Source organism: Sciurus vulgaris, assembly GCF_902686455.1.
Source record: "Sciurus vulgaris genome assembly, chromosome: 17".
NCBI classification, from domain to species: Eukaryota; Metazoa; Chordata; class Mammalia; order Rodentia; family Sciuridae; genus Sciurus; species Sciurus vulgaris.
Genome location: NC_136478.1, coordinates 1,976,112 through 1,990,886, shown reverse-complemented (window position 1 = coordinate 1,990,886; position 14,775 = coordinate 1,976,112). Strand labels below are relative to the sequence as shown.

Sequence of the window (14,775 nt, the reverse complement as noted above, 5' to 3'; positions counted from 1 at the left end):
AAACAAAACAAAAGCAAGATTACAAAGACGAAGTGAGGCCGAGAGGCGCACGTGCTGTGGCACTGTGCTGGGGACCGCAGGACAGGCTGCCCACACTGGGCCTGTGCAGGCCCTTTCTGGGCCCAGCCTGTGCCCCAAGGCTGCAGCAGCAGCACAGGCCCAAAAGACCAGACCAAACCCAGGGAAAGGAAGAGGGGGCAGGCGGCTGGCCACAGGCTGCGTTCCCCGTCATCCACACCAGTCTGTGTCGGGGCACGCCCGGCCACCCCACTCAGTCCCAACCCGTGAGAACTGGTGCTCAACACCGGCCACAGGGACTGGGCTGCGCCTGGCCAGGGCAGGGCCCTGCTGCACGCTCCTCCTCCCATGCCAGGCCAGGAGGAGAATCGGGACTTTGAGCAAGCAAGACAAGGCTGCAGAGACCGTCGGTGGACGGCGTCACAGGGGACCCAGCCCCTGCGGCGAGTTCCAAGCCATCAAGTTATTACTCTCTTGCTTCCTCCCTTTCCAAGGTCTGCTCTCCTCAAACATAAAGCGACACCATTCAGTTATAAGCACCATTTCTTTTTTCTTTCTTTCTTCTTTTTTTTGCGGGGGAAGGTTCCAAGGATTGCAACCAGGGACGCTACATCCCCAGCCCTTTTCTATTTCTTTACTTTTTGTGACAGTGCCTCACTAAGTTGCTGAGGCCAGCCTCCAACTTGTGCTCCTCCTACCTTAGTCTCCCAAACTGAGAGATCACAGGCATGGCCACCAAGCCCAGCTTTCTGGAGCACCACTTCCACACGGGCCCACGTGCGCTCAAGACCACATGTGGTGGGGCTCCCGTACCACCCTCCCCACCACAACCTCCTGCTCCGTCGCAGGCACTGGTGTTTCTCAAGCACCCTCTGAGCTGATGCTTCCTCGGCATGAAGAGTCAGAGAATGCCTGCCTTCAGGCGGCCAGGAAAGACACGGCAAAGGAGGACGACCGTGCCAGCAGGCTTGTCCAAGCCCCTTCCTCCCTGTCAGCTCAGCCACGTGGCAGCATGCACGCAGTCAGAGCCCTGACTGACGGGCAAAAAGCATGGACCGGGACAACCACGACCCAGCAACACTCCCTGCTGGCGCACCTGGTCTGTCATGCCAGGCTGTCCAGAATCCTCTCCCAAGCCCACTCTGAGATATTGAGGGACACCAGGAATGGTGTGGACAAGCGACAGGCAGGGACACCCACAGCCCTTAAGGATTTCTTGGTCGCAGAATCCACAGAACCTGGTGTGGCCACGCCGCCCAAGACTGGCGCCACCAGTTGCAAACAGACTTTTAAACTTGATTAATCACAATGGAGTAAAACTGCACTTGCCACTCTTCGGCAGCCACAGCCACGTGCACTGGCGCTGCCCCCTGGACAGCCAGGCGTGGCATGGGGTCCTGGGCTGAGCCAAGCTGGCAGACAGCAGGCACCCTCTGCCACATTCACAGTCCACCTGGCACGCGGCCGCATTCCTCTGCACGGGCCGCCTGCCACCCCCACGGCAGGGCGGAGCTCGGCCCACAGGGCCCATGCCTGCACCCCTGTGACTTGGCCTGCAGCCCCTGCTATGCTCCAACAGCCTGACCCCCACCAACAGGCGCCGCTTGGGACCTACATCCCAGTGCTGGGGCACTGGAGAAGGAACAGCGGCCTGGGGTGGTTTTCCCCTGCTGCCTGCTTGTGGCAAGCCCCCAACTCAGCGCAGCTCTGCAGGGCAGGGGTGCACTGTGGAGAACGCTGGCCTCCCAGAGTCTAGAGCTTCACACAGCCCCTTACAGGAAGGGGCTCCTCTGCCCAAGTACGTGCGCCCTCCCTCCTCAGCATGAGGCCGCACCTGGATGCTGCCTGACCTGATGCTGACCGCCTCGGTCCCCTGGCAGGCTGCAGTTCTCGTTTCCCCAGAACAGTGCCATCACCCTGACCAAGCCATTCAGTTCACTGAGCACCGGAAAACACGCCAGTGAATTCAAGACATGCAGACGGTGTCTTCCCTGCCCCACTTGCCGGTGCTTGCCAATCCTGCCCCAGGAGTGAAGAGGAGCAGGTGCCCAGACAAGGGACAGAACCCCAAGGGAACCACTCGGGTGGAGAGGAGAGTGGAGAGGAGCCCATCCAACCTTTCAAGTGAAGGAAGCATTTCTGACCTGGCCAGAGAACAGGAGCCACAGCACCACCGAGGGGCAGCCGGACCCCCGTGCCCTGGAGGGCAAGAGAGGGGTGACGGTGGCCCACACTGGCGGGGAAGGCTGACGGTGCACACCGGGTTTCACAATGCCTAAGCACATGCGCCACTTCAGAGCCGAGAAGGCCCTTTCAGGGTGAGGCCAGGTTCCCAGCACGCGCCTCACACGCACAAGGCCTAGGCTGTCACCCGCACGAGAAAGGCAGACAGGATGAGAAGGACCACAACGAGCAAACAAAGAGCAATGCGAGAAGGTTCTTCCCACTACAAAATCTCACGTGAGAAACATGGATATAATTCTGTTTAAAAGGCAAGTGAGCCAGGCATGGTGGCCACACCTGTGATCCCTGCGGCTCGGGAGGCTGAGGCAAGAGGATGGCAAGTTCAAGCCAGCGTCAGGAACAGCGGGACGCTAAGCAACTCAGTGAGACCTGACCCTCACCTGGCTGCAGGTGTGCTCAGTGGTCAAGTGCCCCTGAGTTCAATCCCTGAAACAAAAAACAAAACATCAACAAAAAAAAAAGGGCAAATGAAAACCACTAAAAATAAAGGGTGTGAGTGCACTGAAGGCACGCCTCCCACAGTCCACGGCCTGTTCTGAAAGCCAGCACGCTGGAGTACTGCCCAAGGTGCAGCCTGCCACGGGAGGCCAGGCCAGCGCCTCGACCCCATCAAAGGCCGCGCCCACTGCAGGGCTGTGGGGTCTGCGTCAGCTCTGTGCCAATGGCCTCGCACCTTCGCTGCTGGCCAGGCAGCAGCCACACGTGGTCACTGCAGCCTGCATCTTCAGATGGGGCAAGAGGCAGCAGCAGCCTCATGTGCTGGCAGCCCAGGCTTTGGGCACAGGCCCTTGACAGCACTGCCAACGCTGGGCACACCTGCTCTGACTTGCTCTGTGCACAGGAGTGAAATGATGCAAACTCTGTCTCAGTCTTCCATAACGGCGTGAGGACTAAGAAGAGTGTTCAACTGCAGCAGCTTCACGCCCCACCCGCTTTGGTGCCAGGGATTAAACCCAGGGAGCTTGACCACTGTGCGGCATCCCAGCCCTTTTTTTCCTTCTGAGACAGACTCTCGTAAATTGCTTAGAGCCTCACTAAGTTGCCCAGGCTGGTCTCATACCTGCAATTCACCTGCCTCCACTTCCTGAGCACTAGCATCACAGGTGTGTGCCACCAGGCCCTGCAAGCTTCACGTGCTCAGAGTCCCGAAGACAACAGCCGCAGGCAGCAGCACACCACATTCAACAAAACCCGAGACACAGACGCGGGGGAGACTGCAGGGCTGCTCAGGAGACCGAGCTGAACAGCATCCAACACGATCTGCCCTGAAATCTCAACCCAATATCCTCTGTGGAGGGGTGGTCACACACGTGAGCTCACAGCCATGCTCTGGGGCCAGTTCCCACCCTCGCTTTGCCACACAGCCCCCCCTGAAATGCCTGCAGACGCAACCTAACTCGATTCTGCAGGGACAGAAGTGTCACCCAGTCAAGGCGTCTAGTCACACCCCTCCACAGGTGAACACTGGGTCAGCCTGGAGGCAAGGCCAAGGCAAGCCCATGAGCACTGCAGGCTACTACACCTGGACGCCGCTGGCCACGGCCCCGCCTGAGACCTCAGGCACCAACGACTCGCTTGCAGTTCTCAGCGGAGGAGCGGAACATTCTGAAGGCCAGACCAGAGGGCAGGCTCTGCACAGCCCAGGGCTTACAAAGGGTGTCAGGCAGCACTGACCAGGGGCATCCTGAGGTCACAGGCTGCGTCCCGCCAGGATCAGGGACTCCGCCAGCAGAGGCCTTCCTTCTCAAGTGCAAGTGGATCAACACCCTGAGGTGGAGCTCTGCCCTGGGTCTGCCAGGTGCTGTCCCCTCAGCAGCCACTGGACCCTGGGGTCCCACATCACCAACGCCATGAGCCCCCCCCAGCCTGCTTCAGCGACTGCTGTGTTTGCGGCCTCGTTTTCCTGCCTCCCTCTCAGTCACTGTTTTACTCTGATCAGTTCCACTGGATTCAAATTTGAAAAAGCAATACAGAACGTCCCCCAACACACACAGGGGCCACTTGTACCTAAGGAAAAGCACAAAACAGACCTGAGCAAGGAGTCGCCTCTCAGCAAATAGAGCCGAAGGAGGCCCCAGCAGCTCCATTGAAGCTGAGCCCACACCAGTCCACGCCCGTGCCCAGCTGACAGGCTGGAGCGCCCCACTAAAACAAACAGTGCCTCCAGTCCATGTGACACTTTTTGTGATTAGAAAATGTGTGTTTATTGTCAGCTGGAATTCCCGACTACAGGAGGCATCTCCATCAGCAGAGCCATGCCTAGGACGGCCTCGCGAACAGAGCCTGGCCTGGCAGCAGCCGGCGCTTCACCCCACACAGGGAAGGAGGGCGCCCTGCCGGAACTACAGTGAGGTTGCTGGAGCTTTCTCTTGTTTTCTGGGCAAACTTGCTTCAGAAACACCTAACTAAACATGGTCTATAAAAACACCGCGCTGGGCTAAGGTGGGCAGCAACAGAAGCCCTGGCAGCCCAAACACAGTGGCCCGTGGGGGTCCCTGGCAGGCCTAGAAGCAGCCATCCCACCACACGGGCGGACGCGCTGCTTTCTCCCCGTACTCCCACGGCATGGGGTGCTCAGACGCGTGCGGCTCACTGCAGCTGGATCTTCTGGCCAGAAAGGGAACTGCGAGAGCTGGTAGCACGCGAGTCCAGGGCTCCTGCCCTCCAGGCGGACCTCTCACTCAGGACGCAAGTGGCTGCCAGACAGGCTCGGGCCGGCCTCCACCCCAGGCAAGGCAGAGGACGACAAGTCCAGACGGCACTGCAGAAGCCTGGAAAACCGGACTGCAACAGGATCGACCCACAACCCTCGCAGCCAGAACCCAACGAGCAGATCACCCGCGGAGGCAGAAACGTCAGCACCCTCTGAAGGTCTTAAAGTCAGCGTCTCACACCGTCACTCTCAAGAAGATCTACAGGCGCCACCACCCGACACCCCGGGGGTCAGAACTACTAGAGCGTACGCCCATGGGCAGGGGCAAACACCTGCAAAACACACAGGCAGAGACCTGGAACATCAGACATAAAGGGCCACGTGAAAACGGCAGAACTGGAATGTTTTTCCCTTGGATGGAGGTGGAACCATGCTGGTAGGCAGCAGAGGAGGTGCGCCCGAAGGGTACAGAGCAGATCCAGGAAACACGTCAAAGGGAAGGACACCAGTGCTTCTCACTGCTGGAGAAGGGCACTTCCAACGCAGGAAAGAGAAGCCAGAAGGAGTCTGAGGCAAGGACTAAGGTCAGAGGCTCCCCACACACAAACGCACGCTGTGTGAGGCTAGAGCGTCCCTCCGCTGCAGTGGCACACCAGAGCTGGGCAGAGGGCCCCAACACCTTGCACCCCAGAAAGCAAGGAAGTGCCCAAAGGGCAGCACAGGTTCAGAGACAGAAAACGTCAGTCTGCAGGGGTTCCCACAGTCCAACCTGAAACAATACCCTCAGCAAAGGGAGACACAATAGGCAGTGCAGGCTACAACCGCTGAACAAAATGGGAAGTCTTAGAGATGCACATAAACCACCAGGGTGGACCACCATTAAGAGATGCAGAGAAGCCCACCAGGGTGGACCACCATTAAGAGATGCAGAGAAGCCCACCAGGGTGGACCACCATTAAGAGATGCAGAGAAGCCCACCAGGGTGGACCACCCAGGGCATCTGTCCCTGTTCCTTACTTGCGGTTGATGCTAGGGGATGAACTGGTTCTTCCTGGCTAACTAGGATCCTGCAGCGGTCATTCCCTCAGATCTTCAGGAATCTCTTGGTGTGGGTTTTACTGGAGTTTTCTCTGATGCTTTATTTCCACAAAGTCCTCTAAGTCACCATGTGTGGGCTAGGGGACCTGGGATCATGCCCACTAGGAAGCACAGACTGAGTCCAGTGGGAGGCCCAGCACAACAGGCATCTTGGGGAAGGTGGGTGTGGCCTGTTCTGATGCCAAACCTCAAAATAAGCATAATTAATGAAACAGGAAAGTTATTTCTAAAAGTTATGCCTAATTACTGCTGGTGTTTGGAAATCAATCTATTTTAAAAAATACCTAGGGACTAGCTACTTCAAACACCAAAAATCTACATTCTTTTTCTATCTTTTATTGGGGGGGTACTAGGGATTGAACTCAGGGGTACTCAACCACTGAGCCACGTCCCCAGTCCTATTTTGTATTTTATTTAGAGACAGGATCTCATTGAGTTGCTTAGCAACTCACTGTTGCTGAGGATAGCTTTGAACTTGTGATCCTCCTGCCTCAGCCTCCTGAGCAGCTGGGATTACAGATATACGCCACCACATCCAGTGACATTATCTTTCTTATAATTAAAATGATTTAGATAATTAGGATCATCCCAGACCAAACACGCCTGCTATGGCGCAGTCAGCCTGAAAGTTACAAACGCATTTCATGTTCTTAAAGATTTTTAAAAAATAAAGTAAGAATATGTGATCAAAGCCACATAGTTTTATTTTATCTCCAAATAAAATACAAAAAAGGATTGGGGATAAGGCCAGGGGGTTAAGTGCCCGAGTTAAATCCCCAGTACAAAAAAAAAAAAGAAGAACGCGAAGACCTGCTCTCTCCCTCCCAGAAAGACTGACGAACCGGGGCTGGGAGGCCAAGGCCAGGACCAATCTACCACCCCCAAGGCTGGTGAGTTCACACTCTCTGGGCACAACTCACCAACACTCACCCATGTGAGCAGCATCACGTTTAAAAAGACCACAAATGCTACTTCAGACTCAGGGGAAGAAACCATTCTACCACGGAGGCAGGAGAGACCCTGGAGAGCCCTCCGGGCAGAGCCTGGAGGCGCATGGCTCCCTCCGAGGCTGGGAAACGCCCGCCACCTGACTGTTCTGGCCAGGGGGACTCGCAGCAAGGCCAGTCTCCGTGCACAGTGCGGTGTTCACCCTTTATCCCGGGGGGGTTTTAGTTTCCGCCTCTCATTTTGGGGCGAATGCCTATGAGACTCATTGCTCCCCCACCGTCAGGAGGAGAGGAGCCCCGAGCATGCATTCCAACACCACAGGCCACCGTCCCCTCCCAGCCCAGCACAGCCCCGCCGAGGATCCCCAGCCACACAGTCACTGAGTCAATTCCCCTGTGTGACCACGCCGCGGCCTGCTCCTGACTTCTCCTACTCCAGGACAGGAGGCTGAACCTCGTCTGGGGAGGGCTAAGTCTTCAACTTCCAGTGGGGACAGACACCTCACTTCTCTGGAAGGGCCCCTGGGAATCCCCCTGCAAGGGCACAGGAAAGGTGGCTCTTTAGCCCCGGGGCTGGCCTGACCCTGGGCCCTGTGCACACTGGGCAAGTGCTCTGCCCCAGTAGCACCTTCAGCCCCTGTTTACCTTCATCAGACAACAGCCAGGTGTTCTTTGAATGCCTGACCATGTCCTAGTCCCCCGTTATGTACCAAGTTCCTGCTGTCTCTGACCTACCACGTGCCGCTCCGTGTCATTTCTGCGGGTGTAAATGATACAGCACTGCAGGTCCAATGTGCACTTCCCTGACAACTAAGGACATTTCTTACCTGTTACTTCAAGATCCACACCTTTTGCCTCACAGTTGCACCGACTCTCTTGGACGGTCTGCATGTGTCAGGTATGTGTGGTGTTCTGGGGTCGACAGCATGGCTACGTGTGTCCCAGTGGTCTCCCTGCTGGCTGCCCCCATCTACTTAGAATGCAACCCTTTGTCCATCTGAGACGGCCCTACCAAGAACCAGCTGTGGTCACACCCACCAACCACGTTCCTGACTACTGCATAGCTCAGGTACGCCGCAGCCCCTTGGGCACACAGCAAGCTGCCCTGTCTGCCCACATCCCCCTCTTCTGCCGCTCCCACTGTTGTATGGAACATCCCAATGCTTGAGAATGTCCGCAGAAAGGACGAATGAGAAAATTTTACACTCTGGAAATCTAAAACTGGTCACTGTGCCTTCAGTATAACTGATGATTTAGTTACGGAATTCTGCGATCAAAGTAACGTCCACTGTGAACTGGGGGAGCTTCCCACGGTCCCGGAGCACCCCATCCGCTATGGTCTGGTTCTGAGCGCCCAGCACGGGTCTCAGCCCTTGGTTCTAGACGGACGAACCACCGGCTGACACAGCCCAAGACCGAGCCCCGGGAGGAAGGTGCTGTATTGTTGCCGTGAGACGGCCAGGTGCTGGCTCTTAGCAGAAGCTGGCCAACACAGCCCACTCACATCTGCCCCAGCTGTGGGCTGAGCGTCTCTAGAGGCCACCTTCAACTCTTCCTCTGGAACACAACCCCATACAAGGGGTTGGACACACTTTCATTTTCATTTTCCTGTGAAGATCAGGAGAGTGACCGGTGGGAGAAGATAGCACAGAGGAGGAAAAAATGAGGGGGATCATGACAGGCAGCCCCACTGCAAGGGAAGCGCACCCCTGGCAGCAGGCAAAGCCAGCATCCTTGAGAGGCGGCCTGCTGGACAGGGAACCCCACCCAGGGAAGGTGCAAGGCCGCCTCCCTCGCATGTGGGGAGCTTAGCCCCCAGGAGGACCTAAAGCCAGCAGCCTGACACCCTTTCTGCACTCACTGTCCAGGAGGACCTGGTTCTGAACCCGTGGTCCCTCCGTGAGACTGGCCAGGCCCTGCGCGTGCTGGCCAGCATCCTGCTGCTGAGCTGCACCACAGCCCTTTTCATTTCTTGTTTTAGACAGGGTCTCACTCAGTTGCTGAAGCTGGCCTAGAACTTGTGATCCTCCTGCCCCAGCGTCCCAGGTAGCTGGGGCCATAGCTGTGCCTGGCCCCTGCCGATTTTGATCAGTACTCCCAAAGGCCTGGTAGCAAGACAGATCCTAGACCTAGACGAAGTTTTTGAAAGGGAATGCTACAGAAAGGCAGAATATGCCGACTCAGAGGGTGATCAGCAAGGCAGCCCATCCAGAAGTACTGCACTCGCTCTTCCAGGCATGAGCACAGGTAAACAGAAGTAGTTTGAAGCCAGCCTGTCTGAACAGGCTTCCAATGCCAGGCCACAAGCCCCTGTGGACAGACGGGCTTATCACACCATCGACAGTCCACCTGAGCAGCCTGTCAATGAGGACCACGTGAAACAGGACACAGTGGAAGGGGAAGAGAAGGCAAAAGGCACCATAACACAGCCCCACAAGCATTCCCAAAAGCCTAAGTCAGGGCACAGCAACAGAACAGGGGTGTGGGAGAGTGTGGGAGGGACCAGCAGCGTGCCACAGACAACAGGAACCAGAGCCAGATCTTGACGGCAGCCCAGGGTCTCAGCCAACAGGGCTACAGTCCTCTGTTACAAGAGTGGACTGCCATTCTGGTACTTAGGCACGGTGACACCTGCAGACAAGGAATCTCTTCAAACACCTCCCCAAACAATCCAGTGGTGGTAGCTTTCTCCCAAATGTGTTTCTTTGTTGCTTCCATGTGCTCTGGTTTAGGTATGAGGGGTCAAAAGCTCCTATGTGAGATAATGAGGAACGTTCAGAGACGGAACAATTGGCTTATGAGAGCCTTAACCCCATCAGTCATGATCTTGGGTCCAGGGGGATAGAGTCAACGGACTGTGGGCTGAACCTCTGAAACTGTGAGCCCCAAATGAATTTTCCCTTTTTTACACTGTACTTTTCAGGCTTACTGGTCACAGTGGCAAAAAAGCTGACAAACAGAAATTGGTACCAAGAAGTGGGGTTGTTCCTGTGACTAATCTGACCACGTGGTTCAGAAGCTTTTGGAATTCGTGGGAGGAATTCTTAAAAGTTGAGAAATGCAAGCTACAAAACTTTCCAATTGTTGTGAGGGGAGCTTAGTGGGCAATTCTAGTGGAGCTCAGAAAATCTGGATGCCAATAGGACTGTGGACAGTAAAGACTGGGTTCATGAGGTTCCAGAGAAGGAGGACAACTGAAAACTGGACTAAAGGCCATTCATGCTACGTTTTAGCTAAGAAGTTGTCTATATTTGCCCATGTTCTGAGACTTTCTGTGATGCTGACTTAAAGGTGATATATTAGTCGATCTGGCAGATAAATGTCAAGGCAGCATATCATTCAGGTGGTGGTATAGCATGGATTTTAGTCAAGTTTACTGTGATAATCAAAAGCAAAAACAGGCGCGGTGGCACATGTCTGTACTCACAATGGTTTGGGAGGCTGACACAGGAAGATTGTGAATTCAAAGTCAGTCTCAGCAATTCAGTGAGGCCCTCCCTAAGCAACTTAGTGAGACCCAGTCTCAAAATATAAAATAAAAAGGGTTGGGGATGTGGCTCAGTGGTTAAGCGCACCTGCATTCAATCCCTGGTACTAAAAAACCAAAACAAATGAACAAAAAAAGAGCAAAAAGCAAAGTAGAAAGACTTGAAAAATTTTGAAGTTTGGCCAGAAAAGTGGGGCTAAGGAAGTTGTGGTTGTCGAAGACTTTATAGCCACTAAAAAGATGCTAAATACTCTACCCAGAGACAATAGGCAAAATGGCTTGAGGTCATCTCAGGAATTGGCAAGACCACACTCATCTCAGGCTCGAGGGTACAAAAGTAAAAATTTCCTTGATAAGAGACCAGTGGGGCACCCTGCTTACAGAAGGTGTCCTATGAAGTCGTCACCGTGCTCAGCTGCCCAGGAACTTAGAGGCTGCTGCAGTCATGGTCCCAGGAGGCTTGGCTAATGCTCAGGATGGCAGCAGACATTGTCATCAACCACATGGTGTTGGTTCTGCAGGAATGGAGGATGCTGGAGTCGGGAGCCATGAGGCTTCTACTGAGATTTCAAAGGAGGCCTGAGAGGCCAAGTACAGCAGGGCTGGTATCTCTGCAGGCATCCCCTGAGAGGGTGCTGCATAAAGACGTGAGAAGGGATCTGATGCTGTACTGGAGACCCCTGAGACTAAGAGAGATGCCAGTAACGAGGAAGGCCTGCCAAGGAAAGCTACGGGAATCGAGCCGACACAAGCCAAGACAGAGGTCAGTCACGTGGGCTGCGATCAGCAAGGTCACAGGGGCAGAGACACACGGTCCTTTGGAGAGAACATCACAATGCCATGTGCCCCAGATACTGGATGTGGAACTACAGGACTTTGGTCTTGCTTTGCTCCCATCCCTCTTTTTATGCCTCTGTTTCTCTGTATGGAATAAAAATGTTTACTCTATACCTTTATATATCGGATATATGTGATTTGTTTTTGATTTTTACAGGGTCTCACACTGAGAGTTTGCCTCGAGTCTCACGGGAGACATTGACTGAACTTGGATGTTCGGGTAATGCTGAAACTGTTAAGACTATGGGGTGCTGAAAATGCATTAAACGTATTTTGCACTGTGAGATGGGCAAGAACTTTTGGGGGCAGGGGTGAAATGTTATGGTTTAGATGTGAGGTGTCACCCAAAAGCTCATGTATGAGACAATGCGAGAATGTTCAGAGGTGAAATGATCAGATTATGAGAGCTATAACCTTATCAGTAGATTTAAGGATTAACTGGGTGGTGAGTCTGGCCAGGCAGGGTGTTTAGGGTGTGGCTGGAAGAGACTGATCACGGGAAGGGGGCGGTGTCTGCCTTTAGGGTTTATGCTCTGTCTCTGGTGTGAGGCTCTCTGCTTCCTGTGTCGTGTCCTGAGCTGCTCTCTTCCTCCACTCTTCCATCGTGATGTTCTACCTCACCTTAGCAACAGCACTGGCTGACAGTGGACTGAGACCTCTGAAACCATGAATCCAAATAAACTTTTCCTCCTCGACACTGTACTTGTCAGGTCTGACCGGTCACAGTGGTAAAAAAATTGACTAAAACACAATGCTTCTTTAACTAGTTTAGTTCTCATGCCCAACAACAAGAAGCTACTTCAATAATCATCAAAACTAAGCCCAAAAAAGGGCCACTCTAAAAGTGGTATTACTTAAGACATACGAGAAAGATTAACCAAGGAGCCAGCACAAAATGCCCCTCCACAGTTACCCCAAACTCAGGTCTTTCACATTTGGGTACAGAAACCCTTTCCCAAAAGACTCCTGGGCTGCACTACCCAAAAAACAGTTTCACTTAAAAAAATCAAAAACCTGTGTTCTGAGAAGTCTCAGCTGAAGAATGTTCCTGAAATCTCGTCAACTTGCCACTTCCACACGGTGGGGTGTGGGGAGTCCTGGGCAGGTCACTTCTTGGGCCACTGTCACTACGCCCTGAGGAAACAATCCCTCCCCGTGCATCTTCCCAGGACAGACCAGGCCACACCTAAGCACTGCGTGGTGTACTCGGGATCTCGTCACCACAGCCCTGCACTGACTGGACATTTTGCTTCTCTGGACATGGCAGGAAAAACCACAGCCATGCGCAGTGATGAAAAACAAAGTTGGAAAGATCCTAAACAACAGCAGGGACCAAAACCTCCTCCTGCTCTCTCCGCACACAGCCAGAGACATGGCTCTTGAATTCTGAGCCTCAGGAATGTTACTGAGTTGTTACTAAGACAAACATTTTACTCAGTACTAGTAAGTACGAAGCACAGTACCACCCAGAAGGGACATAAAATTGAAAGGTTCACAGAAGCAAGGCCTGCCCTGAACTTCAAAGGGTAGGGGCAAGGGGCGCATGGACAGGCCAGGAACCTAAGAGGCAAGCGTCACACAAGATGAGACTGGGACAGGGCGGTCGGGGAGACAGGCAGCAGTGTGGTGGTATGCGGCTGTGGCTGACCCACGTGCTCTGCGCGCGTGGCCGTGGGCACAGCCGTGAACCCTCCATGCCTCATCTTCTCACCTGAACAGAAGGAACACTGGTTCCTTCTTCCCAGGACTGAGGCCCCAGACTCCTGCGCACTCACTAACCCGGGGCTTGAGCTGCAGTCAGGGCTGCCACGATTCCGCAGAGATGGCCCTGGTTACTAGGGACGACGACTGAGAGGAGCGGGGCAAGACAGGAGGCCCTGCAGGCAGCAGATGCGAAGGAAGAAGAAAAAGGAGCCAGAGGGCCTGAGTGCGGCAAGGATCATGAGAGATACCTCCAAGACCTGGGGTCTGGCTTCCCGGCTGCACTGCAACCAGGGAAGGGATGCGCTCAGCAGCGGGCTCAGGACAAGTGCATGGCAAGAGGGGCTCAGCAGAACTCCAGACCTGAGCACGCTGGACAAGACCCCTGGGAGAGGACTGGCAGAGGCAGAGGGAGCTTTTGGGCCACTAACGTCTAGGGGTAGACAGGAGGGCCTGAAAGGAAGCAGAGAGTTAAAAGGAAGGGCAGGCACAGGGCTTGCAGGAAACCAGGGGCACAGGCCAAGGGACACTTGCATGTGGGGGCTTCCCAATGTAAAAATAGGAAGGAAACCACAGGAGGGGAGGGCTGGGGGTGATCGTAACGTCAAGTAAAGACCCCCGGGTTTGTCGACGGGGCTGCTTGAGCCCTCCCTCGGAGCAGCTCAGAGGCCCAGGCACTGGCACAGGATGGGCAAGAACCTATGAAGCCAAGGAATGGCTCAAGGAATGAAAGAGATCTCGCCTGCCATCCCACGGAGAGGGAGTCACTCTGCAGAAGAGTGTAACAGGACTCACGATATCGGCAATGTGTCATGTGTAAGGATACGACCCACAACCACTTACAAGACAGAAAGCTCAAAAGACAAGCAGTCAGTTCACGGACACTACGTCCCAGACGACCCAGCTGCTGAACTTAGCAGGCCAGGGCTTGAAAGTGCTTATTAGAACTATGTTCAAGGATCTTAAAATTTTTTAAAGTGCTCCAATAAAGAAATGGATAGGGGGCTGGGGTTGTGGCTCAGTGGTAGCACTTTAGCCTAGCACATGTGAGGCACTGGGCTCGATCCTCAGCATCACATAAAAATAACCAGACAAATAAAAGGAGGGAGAGAGAGAGAGAGAGAGAGAGAGAGAGCGAGAGAGAGCGAGGAAGGAAGGAAGGGAGGGAGGGAGGGAAAGAAAGAAAGAAAGAAAGAGGGAGGAAGAAAAGAGAGAGAAAGGAACAGGATCTCAGCAGAGGAACAGAACCCAACAGAAACTCGAACTGAACAGCACAACCCCTGACGTAGTACCACCAGGCCGACCAGCAGGCTGGGACCAGAAACAGCAAGTGAGCACGCCAGCATCTCCAGAGGGGGCTAGAGAGGCCGCAGACCTGGGACTCTACCTGCTCCACACCGGTACGGGAGCCTGATGGAGAGGAGAGTCCAGAGAGCAGGACCTCAGGAGGGCTGGAAACTCCTCCAGATGTGAGAAAGACAACAGGGAAATAAAGACGAGAAGACCACACTAGGGACCCTGGAGTCAAGCCACACCCACCAGACAGAGAGAACAGCATGAGGCAGGGCCACCAGCAGCAGAGCTCTCCCTGGAGAGGCCAGAGGAGAGCGCAACACCAACGTGAAAGTTCACTCGCCCAGACCGGAACCGTCGGAAACAGAGACAATGTTTTTTTGGTTTTTTTTGTTTTTTGATATATCTGCGCAATTGAGCAGTTTAATTTTATTTTTAGTTGTCAGTGGACACAGTATCTTTATTGTATTCATTTTTTTTATTTTTATGTGGTGCTG

At 54.2% G+C, this 14,775-nt stretch overlaps 1 protein-coding gene across 4 annotated transcripts in view; it reads right to left on the bottom strand.

Annotated features, from left to right (window-relative positions):
* ZCCHC14 (zinc finger CCHC-type containing 14) overlaps positions 1–14,775 on the bottom strand; it is a 61,280-nt gene that overhangs the window by 22,590 nt on the left and 23,915 nt on the right. The window lies entirely within an intron of this gene.